At 43.4% G+C, this 20,747-nt stretch overlaps 1 protein-coding gene across 2 annotated transcripts in view; it reads left to right on the forward strand.

The window, feature by feature from the left end:
- The window catches only part of Clnk (cytokine dependent hematopoietic cell linker), a 169,791-nt gene that overhangs the window by 60,285 nt on the left and 88,759 nt on the right, over nucleotides 1–20,747 (forward strand). The gene's annotated exons all lie outside the window — the stretch shown is intronic.

Raw genomic sequence — 20,747 nt, forward strand, 5'->3', positions numbered from 1 at the left:
TTGCTCTAAGGATCTATTACTTGACATGAAGAGTAGGAGCAAGAAGTGTCCAAGTGACACAGGGCTTACATTCTTAGCAAGAACTAGCTCACCCATTGTACAGGCCACCTCTTCCTGTCCCAACACTGTACTAAGAGTCCTGGGTTTGGAGCAACCTACAAACAAGACTAGCCTGCAGCTGTGGGGTTTCACTGTATGTCTGGGACAGGGTATACTGCCTCGTTTGCCTCATTGGCCTCAGTTTCCTTACTTTAAAATGCAAATAAAAAAGCCAGCTCTATGAGAGGGTGAGATGGCTAAGATGCCATAGACTATACAAAACTCCATGTAGACAGTCTTTTTAGTTGCTCTTTTGTATTGTGAGCATAAGAGAGACCCATAGTAACCTCCTCATGTCCCAAAATGTCCCTGTTCCCTTCCTTTTTATCTTCTTTCCATGTCTACCCAGCTCCTACCCCTTTCCACCACATTTGCCAATGCTTCTTACAGAAATAAAACTCACACTAATAAGCAATTAGTGAGGTCATTGTCACACAGAGAGCAGCCAAGGTGCTCTGGGAGGGACGGTAGCTCATAATGTTTAATTTTATTTCCAACAAGGTATTGACCATCTCATTATTGCCAAAACCCAGGCCCACAGATTCCATCTGTCTCCCACTGACGTCTACTGCTGATTTGCTGGCAGCACTTCAAGGAGCCTGACTGATTTGAAAACACAAAGCTCCTGAAACCAGAGCGAGTTTATTTTCCCAACAGGTGATAACCATGCTTAACTCTAATTTGGCGTGAAAAGACTCCTACGGCTCCGTGAGAGCTGGGCGTTGTTAGCATGAATTACAGCTCACGGTCCTCCGAGTTCAGCACCTTGAGACACAGCAATGGAAAGACAAGGCTGGATGTTATCAGGTTTCAGTAGGGTAGCAGGTGGTGTGCAGAGCACAGATACGAGGGACTTTCTGTCGGGGAAAGAACCTGAGACACTCATAGACTGCTCGAAGCTAAAGGCGGCTTTTCCTTTTAACTATAAACGGATCCACACGCCCTACAACCCACCAGGTTCAAAATATACAATTTGGTGACCTTGCAGCAAATTTACCAGATTGTGTAGCCACCACCACAAATCAGCCTTTAGAGTATTTCCATCACCTCCATAAGATGTTTTTTTTTTTTGTCTCAGCAACACAGACGCATGCGCGCGCGCACACACACACACACACACACACACACACCTTCCCAAGCCACCGCTTAAGCCACTTAGCCACCGCTTAGCCACTTTTCCACAGCCTCCCAGGCAACTGCCTAGCTACACGCACCTTTCCTTGACATTTCACAGTAGTGTTTAGCATGGCCTTTATGCCTGGCTGCTTTCTCTTACTCGGTAGAAGGTTTTGAGGTTGATGATGTGGCAGCATGCAAGAGTTCTTTTGTTTTATTGCAGAATAGCATCCTGCTGCATGAGTACACACCAGTGTGTTCTCACACCAACCGATAGACATTTAAGTCGTTTCTCATTCGGCTATTGTAACTCATATAGCTAGGAATACCGGTACACAGGTCTTTATGTAGACATTTGCATTCCTCTCAGATGGACCTAAGGTGAGATATACTGGTGGTATAGGTGATTTGTGTCTCAAAAAAAAAAAAAAAAAAAAAAAACTTATCTCCAGATCTTGATGCTTCCACGGGTGCTCATTTCCTCTTTTCTCCTCAACAAAAATGCATGTGGTTCTGGCATGAGAAGCATACCTTTTCATGCCTCTTTCTATAGCCCAGGACAGGAAACACAAACATGAGTTGCTTCTCTCATCTGACTGCACTCATCCCGTAAGAGAAGTGAAGGCTTTGAGCCACAAAGTGCACCAGCCAGAAAAGAAGTAAAGACTTTTTTCTTTTTTTCTTCCTTTCTTTCTTCTTTCCTTTCTTTCTTCCTTCCTTTCTTCCTACCTTTCTTCCTTCCTTCCCTCCTTCCTTCCTTCCTTCCTTCCTTCCTTTCTTTCTTTCTTTCTTCCTTTCTTTCTTTCCTTCTTTTTTCTCTTCCTAGGCTATATGGCTCAGAGAAAAGGAAATACCAGCAAGTTATAAAAACAGGTCATGTTGTCACTGCCGAAGGTTTTATTGGGCTATGGATCACTAATTAAACAAATTGTTTTTAAAGCTCTGAGGAAAGTTAACTATCATGGAGTTACAATTTAATTGATGGCAGAGCTTGGATACCTACTAGGTGCTGAGTACAGAAAGTTGGATGTAGGCCAAGAGTTCAAGGGAGTAGCTAGTCCCATTGATGACAAGCCTTTATCTTACAACTATGCTACATGTTTTGTTGGTTCAAAAAAAAAGATTTTTAGGTCTTTTCCCTTCCTTTATGTCACATCTATCCTGTTGACTAAGCTTCTGATAGAGCAGAAAGAGAAAGAGAAAGTTAAACTTGGGTCTTCCCTGTATTCAAAGCTGCTCCAGATATAAACGATAGATCCTGATACATTGAACTTGCAAAATTCTGAAGACACTGGCACATCAGGGAAGGGCTGGAGAGGAAGATCTGGGAGGTTGTGTTCCTCTTGTGTCCCTGTACTTGAAAGAGAATGAAATTAACTTCCACTGTGTACCAACCCCACAGTAAAACCATGAATATATGACTACTATTCCAACCTTAGAGTCGAAAAATATATGGTCCAGAGCAATGAAGGTCAGGGTCTAATCCAAGTTGTACCACATACCAGCAATAACTGGTTGTGGTCTGAGCTCTGCACACCATGGTGCTATGCAAAGTGGGCTAGCCAGTGGTGTTGGTAGGGGAGTAAAATTTGTATGTAGCTATACAAGTATATAAGTTCCATACATTTTCCTATTTAAAAGATTTATAGAATGCAACTTACAAATATTAATGAAATATGCAGTGCTTTTTACTGTCAATACCATATAGCTAATTGATTCCCCCAGAGTAATTTCATTGATCAATGCTGAACTCATATCCTTTGCAAATCTATGGTTACAACTGACAAATGAGTATAGATACCACTGACATCAATATTTCCTCTCCAATACAAAGGAAAGGGAGTTTTCTTCTATATTAATAAGTAAAGCAATAATGAACAATAGACATATGTCAGAAGTTCCCTTGTTCATCACTGAATAAATAACTCTCCACTGAATTAGATAACAGTTTTGAACACTGTAAGACTGTCTTTTCAACTTTTATGATATTCACTATATCCATAGACATGACACATTTGAAAATTAAGACATCTTCATTAATGTTTCCTCTTGGTGTGCAGGGTGAGAAAGCAAAATCCTGATTTGGAGCATATGCTAATTTCTGTGGTGTAAGTCTCCTACCTTGGCCCATGTCATGCTGCCAATTTGATATCACTAAATACAGAGTTGTTAAGGGGCACACAGCAGCAAGGTTCCATCCCTGAGAAATGAGATGTAAGAGCCATCTAGCTCGTGCATAATTCCTAGAAAGGCTAGTTACTAGGAATTTACCATCTTTGCTCTCACTGTAATTTAATCAATTACAATTTTATACAATTTACTTTCTGAATTGATATACTTAAGAACTGGCATGCAAGACCCCTACATTTTAAGGTAGAGCTCAGCTCTGCTGTTCAGGTAGGAGCCAGCTTCTACCCACAAGTGTTATCTCTGGGGAACTGGCGGGTGACCCCTGCTTGCCTTCTTTCTTTCCATGCAAGTCTAACATTAAGTGTCTCTTTGGTGACTGGTTCTCTGCCATGGCTTAAGGATTTCTCCTAGACATTATGAGTTAATTCTTTGAAGTCTGAGCTTGAGGAAACCCAGGGCTCAAGCCATCTAAATTCTTATTAACAGCATGAGTCAAAGGCTGTTCTGCCATTCTCACACTCTTGTGATTTCACTATGGAGGGTGACACAGGCCACCCCTGGCTCTCCAGTTCCTCTGAAATCCTATACACTATCTACTCCAGGTGAGATAGAACATTTCCAGAAAGAGGTAAACAACAAAGCCAAGAAGGGGAATACGCTCTAAATGACAAAGGTGAGATAAATAGGAAGTGTTGAAAGTTTTGCTTTTAAATGAGGAGAATGGCTTTTAGAAAGAGATGAACTCTGTGGGCAGATTTGGGAAGGCAAATATAGGAGAGTGCGTCAGAGTCTCAGATACGGTTTCGAGGAGAACACTCCGCTGCTCTGCCCTCATCCCAGATATTATCATCCACTGCTTGGATTGTTAACAATTATCTCAAGATTTCCTTTATCACCTGTCTCATTGGCTTTCTGTTGCTGTCACAAAATTCCTGAGGCCACAAAATTTGCAAAATATAATTTACTGAGCTCACAGGTATGAAGGTTTCTGAGTCCAAGAGCATGGTACTGTATCTAGTGAGACCTCAGAACATCACAGAGACTATCACATGGCATGAAAGAGCAACTGTGCTGGGTTTCTCTCTCTCCTAATAAAGCCACTAATGCCATGATGGAGTCTCATAGTCATTGCCTTAGCTAATGCTAATTATATCCTAAAAGCTCCACCTTCTAATAGCATTATCATATAAGTCTAGGGGTCAACATTCCAACACCTAGACATTGGGGTGAATATTCACACAATAACATTTCCCGATGATCATCTGCTCTTCAGAAAGCAGTCACGCGGATCCTGTGGACACAGGGTTGAGATTCTGTGCCTTGGTCTAGAAACTGCATAGATTGATCGATTCTCTCCAATCCACCTGGGTACCTGGTGCTATCATCTTTGCACCTGTCCTGTAGTTTCCTCAGAGTATCTCATCACCTCCCAATGTGTCCTCATGTCTCTGGTCATTTTGCACAGAGTTGTAGCCAGCCTTCTCTACTCTGTGGACAAGAGTCTCTTCTGCTTCATTTCAAGGGAGATGTCAACCTTTGTTCTGTTCACTGCAATAGTCTAGGCACTAACAATTCCTGCCTCACAATATGAATTAAAGGGGGAAAGATCTTTGAATTAACTTTGATAAAGATGGCAAGCCTAACTGTTTATGAAGAACTTGCTTACTCTATTCCAAACGCTATTCCAAGCATTTTGCATGAACTATCGCACTTAATGCCAACAGTGTTCTCAAAATATAGAAAAGTCTGAACATGCCCAGTGCCAAATGATGCTATTAAAAAGCCCCAGAGAGGCACAAATGCGGGGACATATTATAATGATCAGCTTCAACTCTGCCTTTCCAGGTTTGATTGCCTTTTGATAAATGCTTTGAAAACTACTGTTGCCAGACACATGATAAGATGGATCTGCTTGCACATCTCGTCAGAACCAGCATGGGGAATGAACTGATTTAAAGAAAGATGTACAAATTCTGGGGTGACTCTGGGATCCTGGCCACTCTCCATTTCCAGGAAGCGCAGTATGATACAATTGAGAAAATTGGTTTTTGAGACAGATGTGTCTGAGTTTGAATCCTGTAGCGGCCCTTACAGCTGTGCAGCCATGCAGTATATGATGCCTCAATATGCTTCTTTTCCTCCATCTGTAAAGTGGAAATGTGGCTTAACAAAGAACGCTGTAAATGAGAAGAGTTGAAAGAGGTAGACATACATATATTAAAATACTGCAAAATACCTTTCAAAGGCCAATGTGTACCTTACCTTTTATTGCAGGGACCCACTTTTAACCCACAACTTCCTTCTTTAGACTCAGTGATGTGGGCAGAATTGTACTAAAGCTCTTCTCTAGCACCTCAGCTTAGTCATCTTAAAACACTTCCTGTGAGTGAGTTCCCATGCTTAGAGCTGAGAACACAGACATGCAATAAATATCACCTTTTCATTGCAGGATAAGGGCAGGTGACTTAAGTGCTCTCAACACTCAGTTGGTGAGAAGCTAGAACCAGATGGGTCTGGAGCAAGCAACCATGTGTTAAATGCTATTCCCTGGACCTTGTAGAAATTATGGAAAGACTCAGACTGTGACACATACTCGTTCCTCTACTTCCAGAAAGACAGATGTACCTCAAATAGGCCAGTTCTTCACAAAGGCTACCATGAAGGTAAACTGAGGCAAGCAGTTGTTGGAGCTTTTCATTTCTCTCCCCAGCCTTGGTTTTCTTCTTTTCTTTGGGCCCTCTGGAGTCAGAAAGTGTTGTATTAGGTGACAGAGGGAAAGCCGTTCTCTGGGTGGCTTTCTCTGGAAGATCCTCCTGTTCTCTCAGAATCCCCCAGCATCCATTATACCACAGGTCAGTTGTGTCTGTTTATTTGGGGATAGGAGGAGCCACTACAATAGACTCAGCAGGCACAAATCAAAAGAGACTTGGGAGATATTTCAAAGGTTTTGTTTTTTTTGAAGACATGTCCTGATTTTTCCATGTTTTCTACCATGCACATGGGGTCTTGGGAACATGACCATCAACAGAGTAACTTCTCCTCTGAGAATATCTGCAGGTCTATGAAAAGGGTATCCTGCAGCTCTGACTGTGTGCTCTTGCACACACTGACCATCCATTTTCCACTCCATCCCTTGATGGCCAAGCAAGAGGAGAGAGAGGAGGAAGCGTTCCTGGGCTGGAGCCATGGGCTTGTCTTGGGCCATTTCTCTTTTTGCTGAATCAGAAATTAAACAAGGAAAGGAAGTGGGAAAGGGTTTATGAGGTTTCTTGAAACCTGCCATGAATGATTCATCACCCCTTCCTTATTTTCCTAGTTTTTCTTTCACATCATAGGAGTTACAGTGAGGGACACTCCACTGAAAAGACAGAAGGAGGCTTGGTTCGAAGTATAAGAGAGTCAGGACCAATTGAAGGGACCATGGAAGACAGCAGGTAGGCTTCTCTCTGCTAGTACCTGGTTTAGTCAGCAGCTCATTTCCCTTTTAATTTGTGAGTTCTGACATGAAAGGTGACACATACCTTTCTCCAGCCCTGGGCTCAGAGAATCTATCTTTCAGGACCTGACTCTAGGAGGAGAAGAGTTAAGTTCAGGCACCCCCTTCTGCTGCATCCCTGTATCCCAGAAGAAGAGCTGATGTAGTCTAGAACATTGTAGACCTACTCTTTGCCTTATTAAACAGGAAGTAGGAGAGGTTCCTGTCCCTGACTGTTTATTTTCTCCTGGGCAAGCATTTCCTTTACTGCTCTTCTGTATGAGAAGATAGCAAGAGGCCCTAATACTGGGAATCCCAGAGGTAAGGGTGGGAGATATTACAAAGGATGATTTATGCAGGTGAAAAACGCTAAGAACTGAGACCTGACTCCTTTCTACAGAGAACACAAGGATCTCTCTGAGTCAGGGAAGCTAGAGAAAGCATATTTGTGGAGAAGGAAGCAAGTCCGAAGAGAGAGCTACCTCCTGACACTTAATGCAAACTTCCTAGTTTCCGACCCATCTCATTTTCTACCCTCAAGTGAGTGTGAAAAGAGCTTAAGTAGCCTAACCCTCTTCTCTCAGAAGAAAGATAGCATCTAATACATTTCATTGTTATCACAATAAATGTTCATTGTTTAAAACCCTAGGCTGATAGTTTGTTAGAGCAGCATGAATGGGCTCAGACAAGAGGTAATCCAATACTCACTAATCAGAAAATATTTGGCTGGAGAAGGGCACTAAGATTTGCTTTCCATTTCAGTTCAGCTCAGAAAAATCTTCAGACTTAAAGGATGCTGTCTTCCCTTGACTCTGAGACATAGAGGGGAGAGGTCAGATCTGGGCTAGGAATAGGATCTTGGGAATCATGACAGTCATCACTACAACGAGCAAGCACCATCCTAGCTGATAGACTAAGCATTGTACATTCACCTATAGGTTATTAGAAAGACTGGATGACTGAGAAGACTCTAAAATTAGAGTTGGGCAAAGGGAGTAGAAGAAAAGGGATTCACAGCCAGAAAAGATATCAAAGAATGCTTCAACTCACTATGTTTGGGGGCACCAGTAGGTTCCACTTCCCTGGCATGTGGGTTGTAAAATAAATCGAGAGAGGTGAAATTAATGATTGAGAAATTTGTGGAGGATCACTGAGTAGAAAAGGATTAATGTCAAAATCAATAAAGGAGCTTTTTAGTCTGAATAAAAGGTCAAGGAAACTTTGGTATTCTGGGGACACTTGAGCTAACTAATGCTGCTGAGTTCTCAGCAAATTACTTTACACACCCCTCTTAGAAAAGGGTGTTGGGACTTTTCTACCTCATCCAACTGCTTGTGAATCTGGATTCTTATTCTTTCTCTGTTTAAATCAGGGCCAGGAGCATAGTCTGATATATTGACATGATTGATAGCTATCTATCATAAAGAATTCAATTAGCCCCATTTCCTGACTTTATGTTTTGCTTGTTTGTTGGTTTGTTGAGACAGAGCTCACTATGTAGACTAAGTTGACCTTGAGATCACAGAAATCCACCTGCCAATGCCCCCCAAGTACTTAGACAGGTGCCATCACACCTGGCCCATCCCCTGGCTTTAAAGGTAAGGTAACAGGACCCAGAATTATTGAACTAATAAACTGAGATGACACAGGTCAGTAGAACAGTTAGGGCTCTGGGCTGTGTTACACAACTAATCTCTTACTCCCTTTTATCTGGCTGTCCCTCAGATCATAGCCCAGACTGTGGATGTAATCAGCACAGATGGACCACTGAGTAATACCCCCAAACTCGAAGCTGTTTCAAAACAAGAATTCAGCTTAGAGTGGAGTTATTTACTCACACTCTCTGCTCTAACTCTATTCCTAGGCAGAGCAGAGACTGCTCCCGTTTCTGATGGATTGTGATTTCCCAGCAGAGGTCCTTTCACAACTCTCAGATGTCCTATCTGCCACTCCATCCCACTCCTCATGTGGTTAGGGCTCTATGCAGGGGAGCCACAGATTTTAAGGGGAGAGGTATATAACTACAGGATTTCAGTGATAAGTAGCAGCCATGGGTTTTGGTTTCTACTTCTGCAAAACGGGGACAAGATGAGTGTCTACTCTGAGGGTGAGGATGCAATCAGCTCACAAAGAGCAATATGTGTAGGAGGACAGCTGTTTACTGTCTGGTGATACGGTTCCTCTCTCTGCCTGAATGCAGTTTCCAATGGATGAATCTTCAAGATGTAGATATGTAGAGATGTAAATGTATGTAGAGATAGCGATACATAGTGAGAGATGATGAGGAGGATGGAGGTGTGGTAGTGATGATGATAATGATGGTGACGCTGCTGGTGGTGGTGGTGGTGGTGATGATGATGATAGCAGGTAATAAACATAATGACAGAATCAAAAATCACTATGGATTGGCACCCAAGCTTGTGGAAGGTGGCAAGCCTAGGCTTGCCAGCCTGTCTTGTACTTGGAGATTTAGGTAACAATTGAGAGTGTCATCTTGAATCCAAATTCCTCAGGACATCAGGTTGGTGAGTGGCAGCTTTTTTGTGTGACAGTTTTGATGAAGAATGTCTTCTTTAGCATGTCAATCAGCTTTCTGTCACTGTAACAAAGTAAATGAGATCAACTTTCCAGGAGGAATGGCTTATTGAGGCTGATGGTTTCAGATGAATCAGTCACCAATCACCCACTTGGCACCACTGCTTGGACCTGTGGCAGGTCAGTACATCATGGCAGGAGCACCCAACAAAAGGGATCTGTTCATTTCCTCAGGACTGGGAAGCAGAGAGAAACAGGAAAAAGGTGGGGTCATGATATCCTCCTTCAATGGCAACTCCCAATGACCTCCCTCTAGGTCCTGCCGCTTATGGATTCCCCTGTTTTCCAGGAGCCTCAGAGGTGGTGGTGAATACATTAGCACTTGGGTCATTCCAGATCCAAACATAGTGCTCAAGAAAATTGACTTTGCTCTTAGGGCCTTCAGTGTTTAGAGGGTGCGGCACGTTACTTGAATAACCTGCTGGACTCAAGAGTCCACTGAGAAGTTGGAAATGTTAATTACAATGAAAAACAAAACAAAACACCTTCACAGTAGAATCTAGACACCGTGGCCAAGTTGAGTTGTCACATAAAATTAGCCATCATGTCACAAAAGGTGGAAATGATAAATAGAAGAGGGATAAAAATCAAAGTCTCTCACTGTGGCCAATTCATTATCAATTAGAGTTTTTTCTCCTGCTTTTCTCTGAAGACCACCAACTATGTTTTCAGGGTCCAGTTGACTAATAGAAGAATATGAGATAGTAGGACGTGAATGGTAGGGCTTCATGAACTTGAGAGAATGCACTGTGTCTATGTATTTAAGGGGTGGGAGAGATGACTTGGGTGTTAGGAGTGTGCTGATACTGCTGAGGACTTAGGTTCAGTTCCTAACTAACATCCAGTCAGGCAGATCACATTTGTAACTCCGGCTCCAGAGGACGCAACACTTCTGACCTGTGTATGCACCTGCACGCACATTCACCTATCTGCACATAGATACACATGTGCACATGATTTAAAATAAAAGAAATATTAAAAAAAAAGTCCTGGAAAAATGGCTCTGTTGTTAAGAGCACTGGCTGCCCTTCCAAAGGACGTGGGTTCAATTCTCAGCATCCACCTGGCAGTTAACAACTGTCTGTAATTCCGGTTCCAGAGGATCTGACACCCTCATGCAGACATACATGGAGGCAGTACAGTAATTACTTTAAAATTGGAAAAAAAAATAAATAACTGTATTTGATACAAATACACGGGGAGAAAAATGATGAGAAGTTGGCTGTGTGGCTCTTCACCTTTTTTGAGCTAGACAAATGGGAGCATGTGGGCAGTTAGGGCCAAAGCCTGAGATTAGCACGGATGCTCAAGAAAACACTAAGCACTTTCTGTGCTTAGATGGAGCTGTGGGGAGTGGGGGAGTTTATCCTTGGAGGAAGTTCACACATACCTCTGTTACTGCCTAGGGACTCAATGGAGAGAACAAAAGGAGCATCTAGCACTTACTAGATGTTTCTAGCAACTACTGGGGTTACTATATCAAGGGTCCTAGAAGTGCAGGCACTAGTTATCACATTAACATCTCACATGCAAGAGCTGGAGGTTGGAGAGCCAGGCTGTTCTGATGCTTGCTGGCAGCCAGTCCTGAAAATACCTGACAAAACAGAGTCATATGAAAGGGGAGGAGGTCCTCCCCTATCAGTGGACTTGGAAAGGGGCAGGGAGGAGATGAGGGAGGGAGGGTGGGATTGAGGAGGGAATGAGGGATACAGCTGGGATACAAAATTAACAAAATGTAGCTAATGAGAAAAATAAAATAAAAATTAAAAAAATAATAACAAAATATATTTTCTTATGTAAAAAAAGAAAAAAAGAAAAAAATAAAGAAAACCCGGTGAAACTTGACCTCACAGGGACAGACAACGTAGACTGTTAGGAGGTGGGCTGCAGAAGATCCGAGCTGATTGGGCTTATGTTCTCATAAGACCCCAGCGTTGTTCAAGTGGCATGTCCACGCCAGTGTCACTGTCACTGAAGTGTAAGCACCATGTAGAGCAAATGGGCTAAAATTTTCACAAGTGTCTCCACTTCCTGGAGCATGCCCTCTCTGTGCAATTCCTTGCCTTCAGGTATGAGCAGGGCAGATGCCTACTCTTGCTTCTTTATACACTTGCTCAGCACAATACGTGTGACTCCCCCAACAGTGTATGGGGGGGCTGTTTCTTCACACAACATGTAATCCGTTCAATTCTCTAGCAACTCCAGCTGTGCCTGCAGCTGCTCCCCATGTTTGATTCTAACCCGGCCGTGTGGAGGAAGCATCCGATATTGCAGGTTGAGGGCTCAGTTTCTAAAGACTGCCTCATTTCACATGCTAGCACTAAGCTTCAGGTTGCGACCAGCTATAAACTGGTGTAGCCACGATGTCGACTCTGGGTTCAATTAATCTACTAAAACAGCTCACAGAACTCAGGGAAGCCCTTTACATACATGTGCCCATTTTTCACAAAGGATATTTTCAAGACTACAAACATGGAGTCAGATGAAGGCATATGCAGGGTAGATTATAGAATAGTCTCATGCACAGCAACTTCCGTTTCGTGGAGCTGGGATGTGCCACCATCAGGCCCGTGGGTATGACCTCATTTACCAACCTGCTCACTCTCTGAACTGTGTCATTGGTACTTATGGAAATTTCATTACTTTAGGCGTAACAGACTAAATGGTGGCCATTTTTAATTAGTTGAGTTTTCAGGCCCTTTCCTTCCCAGGTTGAGAAATGGAACTATAATTTCCAACCCTTCAGTCATATGGTTGGTTGCCAGGGAAACCAACCACATACCCTACTAGGTGGCCATCTAAACTAGAAAATTTCCAAAACTGCTTTATTAACGTAAACCCTTATTAGTAAAAATAAAGACACCACCAGGCCTCCTGCCTGTTCTAAAGCCGCCTGAGGAGCCAGAAGCCAAAGGGCAAATTTTTTAACAGAAGATCCACTGCTCAAGTCACATAAGAAATGCTAAGGAACTGTGGACAGAAACAAAAATACAGATTGGAGTAGTAAAATATAATAAAGCCTTGACATGAAGTCACCCACCAAGTCAGGGAGACCCACATGACAAGAGTACAGGGCAACCGCCAACCAACGTCTGGTAAATAAGTAAGAGCCTTAGTCGAACAGGCTGAAAGAAACTACATCCTATCACACATCAAACCCTTCCCAGATGAGAACCAGCTCCGGCTCACCCTTTGGCTACAGCCTCAAAGGAGAAAACCTGAGTTGCTGACTGCATTCTTTACACTCTCAGCCTGTGGTAATGTCCTTAGGTGGTCACCAAACACTAGTCCAGTATGCCGTTTCTAAGAAACAATCAAAATGTAACGTGAGCTCACTAAAGCGCACAGATAGCGACAGTAAAATCAATTGTGACCAATGATACCCAGGAAGAGCTCGCTGCATGACATAAGCAGAAGACAGTGCTGTACGTTAGGGTTTTGCAGAAAGAGAAAGGTTTATCATGCGAACAGTGACCAAAGGGACAGACACCAAGAAGAAGTTTCCCTCCACCTCCCCAGTGGTTTGTTTGCCCTGAAGGGAGAGGGGAGACATTGCTTGATTCTTGGGTAATGAGAAGGCAGGGTATTTTAAGAATCTTTTACAGGGACCCAAACAGTCACCATGCCTTTTCAAAAGTCACATGCTTCCTTACAGCAGAGTTATCATGCTCTGAGCTGGGAAGTTTGTTGATAATGCCAATTAGTGTCACATACTTTTAATTCCAGTAGAGGTAGAAGGGTCTCTCTGAGTCCAAGGCCAGCCTTATTCTAGGATATCCAAGGCTACATGGAAAGAAAAAAATAAATAAACAAAATAAAATAAGAAGTCATCCATTGGCCCAGTGAGCTTTGTACCTCTCATCCTGAAAAGTTGGATTCCAATTGTCTTTGAGAAGATTCTAGAAGCTTTCCCGAAAAGATAGCTTGAACACTTCAATTTATAGAATTTTTCTCTGGGTGTGTGCAAACCTTAGCCAATTTCAACAATAGGAGACTTGACACATTGCCTAAAAAAGGGGTAACCCCTTGGGAAATTCTAAGAAAGAAAATCTCACGGACTTCCTAAGGGGATAGAAAGGCTCCAGTGGAGTAGGTTGTTTGCTACATGGTGAAAGACCAGAGTAAGAAAATGTACAATATTACTAGGCACACTGTAACAACAGTGAGCGTGGCAGCAACTGAAGATTGTCTACATATGACAACGGGCTGTAAGGGGGCTGCATCTTGGTGAATCCTCATTTTGTTAGCATGAGCCACTGTGTGTGCAGTTCCCAAGCTCGCAATGACGGCAGTCTAGACTGATCGGGATTCAGTGCTGGATGGTTAGGTGAGCCAGTATGTGCAGTTACCCAGAATGCAATCAAGGTGGTCCAGACTGGTCAGTGTTCAGTCCCAGGTTGTGGCAAGCCGTGGCTATTAGGCTATTAAGTTGCCGCGCCTAAAAAATTGCGCCTGCTGGATGTACTGACTGCTGATAAACAAGTCCATATTTGGTCAAGGCGAGTGTGGCACTGGCCCATTGGCTACCTGCTGCAGGTCTGATGAGTGAGCGTGGTTGGCTGTGATTGGCTGATGTGGTTGCCTATATAATTGGGAAGTGCCCGGGGTGGGGGGGGGAGAAGAAGCTTGCAAAGGCCTGAATAAACTGCTTGAGGAAGAGCTGGTGGTTGCGTCTTCCTTGCTGGTCAAGGCGGTCGCGACGCCAGGTGGAGAGGAATGTGCACTCTGTATGTAGTTCCCCTTTGGGCAGTGAGGGTGGTTAAGAGGAGCTACAACGCGTGTCATTTTTTTATTATACAGCTCCTGCCATGCAAACGACAGCATCTCAGTAGCAGTGTGGGATGGCAGCTAACTTGTTGGACTCTGACATTTTGCTGTTCTATGCTTTGGGTGGAAAAACGCCATGGCTTTTCTGTTTGGGGAATGCTTTCTTGAATGAGGCTGACATCGGAGATGTAGGGCTTTTCTGATTGTTCCACTGTGGTCTTCCCTCCACATCATGGACTATATGGAGAAGGAAATCCCGTGTGTGGACAGAGAAAGTCTGGTGGCATAATAGAGTACCAGGTGGCCAGGTGAAGGCTTCAGCTCTGGGAAGCGTGATGTTCTGGTTAGGTAGGTCACACACTGAGATCCCAGGAGACATTGCTGCTCATGGAAAAATGCCTTCCTCCATACTTGAATACTTGGGACACTGATTATGGGGTTTTTTGTTGTTGTTGTTGTTGTTTATATCAGAGGTTTGGGCTCAACGGTGCATGTTTGTAAGCATAGAAAGAAAGACTGGTTTCTACCAAACACAATATGTACCAAAGCTGTCCAACGCTCATAGTCAACAAGCAACATAAGAGTGTCATTATTTTTTTTAAGTTATCATGAGAGATGAGGGTCTCAAAGTAACCTCGAAGAGTGGTGACAGAAATTCTGAACACATTGTGACATGGAAAGATGTGTTCTGGTCTGCTGAAGCTGTATAGAGCTTTGCTGGGACACTTGAAGCCATTTAGCAGACACTGGGAAGGAACTCCAAGTTAAGGACAAGAATATTAGCTTTAGCATGGTGTAACATTAGTGGACAAGGACACTGTTCCCGCTGTAAAGAACACAATGAAAAACAGAATTTAATTTACCTGCAAAAATATTGAGCAATTAAACCGACTAACAGTGATACAGTCCCTGCATTAGAAGAAAGCCAGATTCCCTTGGGACCACCATCCAGGGCACAGCCCCAAGGATAGAAAAGGCTACAAGATGAAAATAATTGTACAATTCAGTTTCACTCCAGGAAAAGCCCATGTAGGCAAAAGGTCTTTTCTTTCTTTAATCTTTTTGGTCTCAATTTAAAAGGTGCTTTGTTGTGTACCCTTTTCTTTATAAAACAATAAGTTAAAAAAAAAAAAAAACAAGAGATACAAACGGAAATAACTCCACAGTTAAATAAACTATGTAAGAGATCTGGGGTGTGGCCTCATATCTGGGTAACCGATACTCACACTTTATGCCTGGTTGAACAGTCTATTATATCAATGCAAAGGAGTAACTTTAACCTCAAATGGACAAAGCACTAGGAACCAACTTTAAGTAGGTTAAGAGAAAAGCCACCTGACAGAGAAGGCGTGACAGCAGGAGAGTAGGGTAGCTAGTGACATTGTGTCCCTGTGGTTAGGAGGCAGAGAGTAGATAATGAGTGAGACTAAGCCTAAGTAACCCCAAGATTGCTCTGCCGTGATCCACTTTTCCCAGCTGCAACCCAGATGCCCTCTCTCTCCTGCCAGCTGGGCTCCAGGACTTCAGACACATGGACCTGTGGGGGAAATTTCACATGCACGCTACAACAATGTCTTTAACTTAATTACACCTTCAGTTATCCCTTTCTCCACTCACACACCCAAGTCCCCCAAACACAGACATTGTGGTGCCTGCCACATGTCATGACAATTGGCTCATACTGAGTCTACTACACGCAAGTGACTTCTGCTAGGGTAATCCTACAGTAATGAGAATCTGCAAAAGAAAGAAATATAAGGAAAGAATGAAACATAAAGAAAGGTGGTAGAATGAACCTATAGAGAGAGAAAAGGAGTTTATTAGAACAGGATGTAGTCCAACAATAGCTGTCAACTAGCAAAAGGTTCAAGAATTCAGTTAGCCGTTTGATTCACAAAACAGGATGTTTCAGCCAGTCGTCAGTATATGCCAGAATCCTGAAGAAGTAAGCTCTGATGCTAGTGAAGGAATAGTTTTGCTAGTGAGAGCAAGAACAAGCAGGCAAAGCGACTGGGCTTTTTAAAACCTTAAAACCCACCTCCCCATGACACACTTCCTCCAACAAGGCCACACCTACTCCCAAAAGGCCACACCTTCTAATCTTTTCAAAGAGTTCCACTCCCCAGTGACTAAGCATTCAAATATAGGTGTCTGTGAGGGCCATTCTTATTGAAATCAGCACAGGTAGTAAAGAAATATGAGATGAACCCCAAATGCACAATGATGCAGGGGAAAGGCTCAAGGGGGAAGAGAATGTCAAAGGTAGTCTAGCCAAAAAGTATTGAATCTGGAGTGAGAGCTGGTAGCCGGAAGGGAAGCTGAGCTGGGTAGTATGTGAGTAACATACATTTCCGAAGAGTAGGTGGTGACTGCCATTAAATTCACTGATTGCTCCCCTGACTCTGTACCTGTTTTCTTGCAAGGCTGTGGCACCTCCAGCTTTTCTGGAGCATGCAGAGCCTGTGTATAACAACCTAGTCTGGCTTCCTTCCCTGGGGACAGTTAAAGAGTCAGTGACAAGCTAATAGACCAGCAGCATAAGAATGCAGAAGTGATTTATTTTTCTGCTTTGGTGGGGTGCACTGGGTGACCTCCACGGAGTTTAGCTGGAGTGACTGAGGCCTTTAACAGGGTGCACGTCTACTCCTAAGATTACTGTAAGCAGGGCCAACATTCTAAGTTTCAGTGTCCAAGCCTGTCCAAGGTCAGACAACTTCTGAATGCAAAACAAGCATTTTTGCAATTGTGTGATAACATTTTCTAGGCTATCTGAGACTTTATTTTTATAGCTATTTTGTTGTTGGTGTGTTTGGTGTGTGTGTCTAAAACTCTGAGCTCTCAGGAGTGATTTAAGACAGAAAGAGGTAGGGAGGAAGCCTATTAATGACCCCATGTACTCCCAGGGAGTTAGAAAAACAAACTTTAACTACTTGCCATGAGCCCTTTGTTTTTCAGGCTTGTTACTATCTGCCTTGACTAACCCTCTGCAGTAAGAGTATGCCTCCCATTTTCCACACTCCCTCTCCCAACCTCCCCCCTTCTGTGCCTCTCAGCTTTCACCCTGGGATGGCCTGAGCAGTGGCAGTCATTTGCCCTGGCCTCCTCCACAACACATGGACACTGGGCAAGAGACTGGCCCCTCACTGGACATGTAGTAGCTGCAGTGCCACCAACCAGCCTGCTTGTCTGCAGCCAAATCTCCATTCTCAGCCTGCTGCTTCCTCATTTTCCTGCAGAGCTAAGAAAGAGATCAGCCCGCTGAAAATCAGAGTGTTGTGTGGATTGTCAGAGCTAGGAACTGATGCTCATGACCCAGAGGAGGGATGAAACAGGACATTTTGCTCAGTGCAGGGACCAATCAGAGTCTTCTAGTCACAGAAGACTCTGTGCAATAAAAATACTTCAATGTTGCATTTGAACACTGGCAGATGGTTTACCTATTTGTTATCTGTGAATATATTAGTCATCATCCAGGCATTCTTGAAAGCAGGTGGGGGCAACTCAGCCTGTGCTCTAGGAGAGATCCCCGGGATATGCCCCACCCTCAGGATAGGAGCTACTCAGTGTGGAAGTGAGCACCGATGGGCACGCTCAGGTTGCTCTTCATTGTTTAGTCAGTTAAGGCCTGCTCTCCACCTGTAAGAAAAGCTTCATGCACACTTCCCTGCTGTCTTCTTTAGTTATTTCCTTAGACAGATAGAAGAGGGAGGGAGGGTATAGAAGAGGGAGAATATAGGAGAGGGAGGGGGATATAAAAGAGAGAGGGAGGGAGGGTGAGACCCGTAGAAGATGAGGGAAGGGGCTACAATCAGGATGTAAAGTGAATAAATTGTAAAAAAGAAAATCATAATAAAAAATAAAAAAGAAAGAATCTAGTAGCTAATTTGCTGAGTAAACGACTAAATGAATTTACAAACAAATAGATGGCAAAATAGAAGTATCAAAAGAATTCAGAGGGAGCAATAGCTGAGGAACTCAGAAGGAAGATGTATTAAAATTTGGCCTTGAAGAATTTATTTTCAGATACAGACGAAACAAGCTAATCTGATCTAGGCTGCGGAAATATGAGAAGGGGCAGCTCAGAGGCCACAGCATGGGACCTAGCAGAGAGGACAGTTGGAGAATAAAGTTATGGCAGTGGCTTTGAGGACTCTGGGACAGGAATCTTGGCTATTGTGGTTGAATATTTAGACTTTTTTATTTTTTTCCTGCAGAGGCAGTGATCTTGGGTGGGGGAGATTTTTAAGGTATATGTAGGGGGGTGGTATTTGATGGTGTTTTGATACATAGAAAGATTATTATTGTAGTGACTCTGAAGATGGGTTAGAGCCCAGGAGGCAAAGAAAAAACATGAAAGGGTGGATAAGAAGGTAGATGAAAGGATAGATACTAGAGGTTGAGCCGGAGATATGAAAAGCAAAATTAAAACTGAGACTCGCTTATGAGAGTAAAGAAGAAGATCCAGAATTGAAAGGCCATTTGGGAGCTAAGTGTTAGGATCTGGTAACAATTCCACAAGGTGGCAATGAGTGGAGCGGATGAAGGAAACACCCACACTCAGTACCCACGATGCTCATTTGAAAGTTAAGTCATGTGCAATGGAGCCTCCCAAGGATGAAGGCCTGGGTCTGTTGAAAGACACAGAAGATCTAGAAAAATCTAGAAAACAGCTGGTCATTCATGTCCAGAACTTAGAAGAAACTTCAATATGTAAGTTAGATGTATGAATCAGTTTTACTCAGAAGAAAAATAAAGAATAATAAAATTAAAAGAAACAAGGAATAATGCAATCATACAATCATTTTTAAATAAAGGGAGAAATTGGAACAAGTAATTGAACTCATGAACTAGTGCTGTCAGCTTCTAAAGGGCCAAGTTCCACAGTGACAATCTCCTGCCCAGTGCACTTATCATGTTCTATCTTATGGTGTGCATACAAGATACCAGATGGGGAGGGAAGCTTAGGTGATCCGGAGGTTTCTCCTTGAGGCAGGAAGCCCTGTGTGCATTCCCACATGCCCACATAGGCCCCCTGTAGGTCAGGCACAAACCCAGGCCTGGGAAGACAAATCTTCAAGTCTCCACAGTGGTAGAGACAGAAGCTCAACGGTTTTAGCAGACAAGCTATACATTGAACAAGGAGTGAGGGGTGGGGAGATGGCTCGGTGGGTAAAGGGTTTGCTGTGCAAGATGGAGGACCTGACTTCGGATCCTCAGATGCCAAGGAAAAACAAGGAACAGCTGCACATATCCGTGACACCCCCAGCTCTGGGAGGGGCAGAGACAGGAGGGTAGCTGTAGCTCTTTGGCCCACCAGAATAGCCGAAATGGTGAGCTTCGTTCAGTGCAAGATCCTGCCCCCACTTGACCCCCCACCAGAAAACAAACAAGCAAACAGAAAAAAAAAAACAACCTGGGTGAGACTGGCAAGATACTCAGTGGGTGCAGGTGCTTGATGCCAAGTCTGATATTCCCAGAAGCCGCTTGGTGGAAGGAGAAAGTGAACTCTCTCAAGTTGTCCTCTGACTTCTGTGCAGATGCTATGTGTGTGATAAGTACATGAGCACATTAAATAAAGATGCTGATGGTCACCTCTGGACTGCACGTGTGCATGTATGAATATGCAAGCACACACACACACAAATGTAAACAAGTAAATAAGAGGGTGAAATAAAAACTCAACCAGGAACCACAAAGGAGGCAGCCTGAAAGGTCAGGATAGGGATGGGATGCTGGGCAGAAGTGGAATGGAATTGATATGGAAGCAGAAGCTGAAGAGAAAAGGCAGGGCATGTCTCAGAAAGGTCTTCATGCTATGTCAAGGACCAAGGGACAATGTTAACCTAGGCAGAGAGAACAGGATGGTTGCAAAGTTAAATCAGCTACCTAACTAGTTGTCAAGGAGCAATTGTCCAAGAAAAAAAAAAATCCCCAGGAAGCATTTGCTAAAGCCCAGGGAATGTCTGCAGAGAAAAGAGAGTATGCCGAATCGGACTAATGAGATGAGCTCAGGAGGCATAACAATGATGGCTTATGATAGCAAATGTATTTAATGAATTTTAACAAATTAACTCAATTTAAAATCATTTAATCTCTTTGTGGAAAATGCCTTAGTGGAGTGCCTAAATATTACTTGGATCAGAGCTGTGCTTGCTAAATAGTCTGCCTTTCTCCGTGGGATGAAGTTTGCTAGACTTTTCTCAAATTCAGCTGATGCAGTAAAGCATCTAGACTTGTGCCAGGCTCAAGTCGCTGTCCCCACAGTAGCTTAACAGCAGTCTGTCAACTGCACAGCAGACATCCATGATCTTCTTTTTATAGACGAGGCAGAGGGACTCGCAGAGCTTGAAAAAGACAGCTATGAGTGAGGCACCGGTGTGGGAGAGACAGCCTTGACCTGGGGGCACTTCAATTTGACCTGAGCACTTCCTCCATCCCACAGTCCTGTCCTGTAGAACAGTGCTCTAAAACACAATTTTAAGTAATTACGTTTCTTTAAATGTGTTTTTGGCCTCAGTAGATATGCAAAGAGAACGTCAGAAAGATGTGTGAGGCATTAATTACT

Source organism: Meriones unguiculatus, chromosome 12, assembly GCF_030254825.1.
Source record: "Meriones unguiculatus strain TT.TT164.6M chromosome 12, Bangor_MerUng_6.1, whole genome shotgun sequence".
Classification (NCBI taxonomy): Eukaryota; Metazoa; Chordata; class Mammalia; order Rodentia; family Muridae; genus Meriones; species Meriones unguiculatus.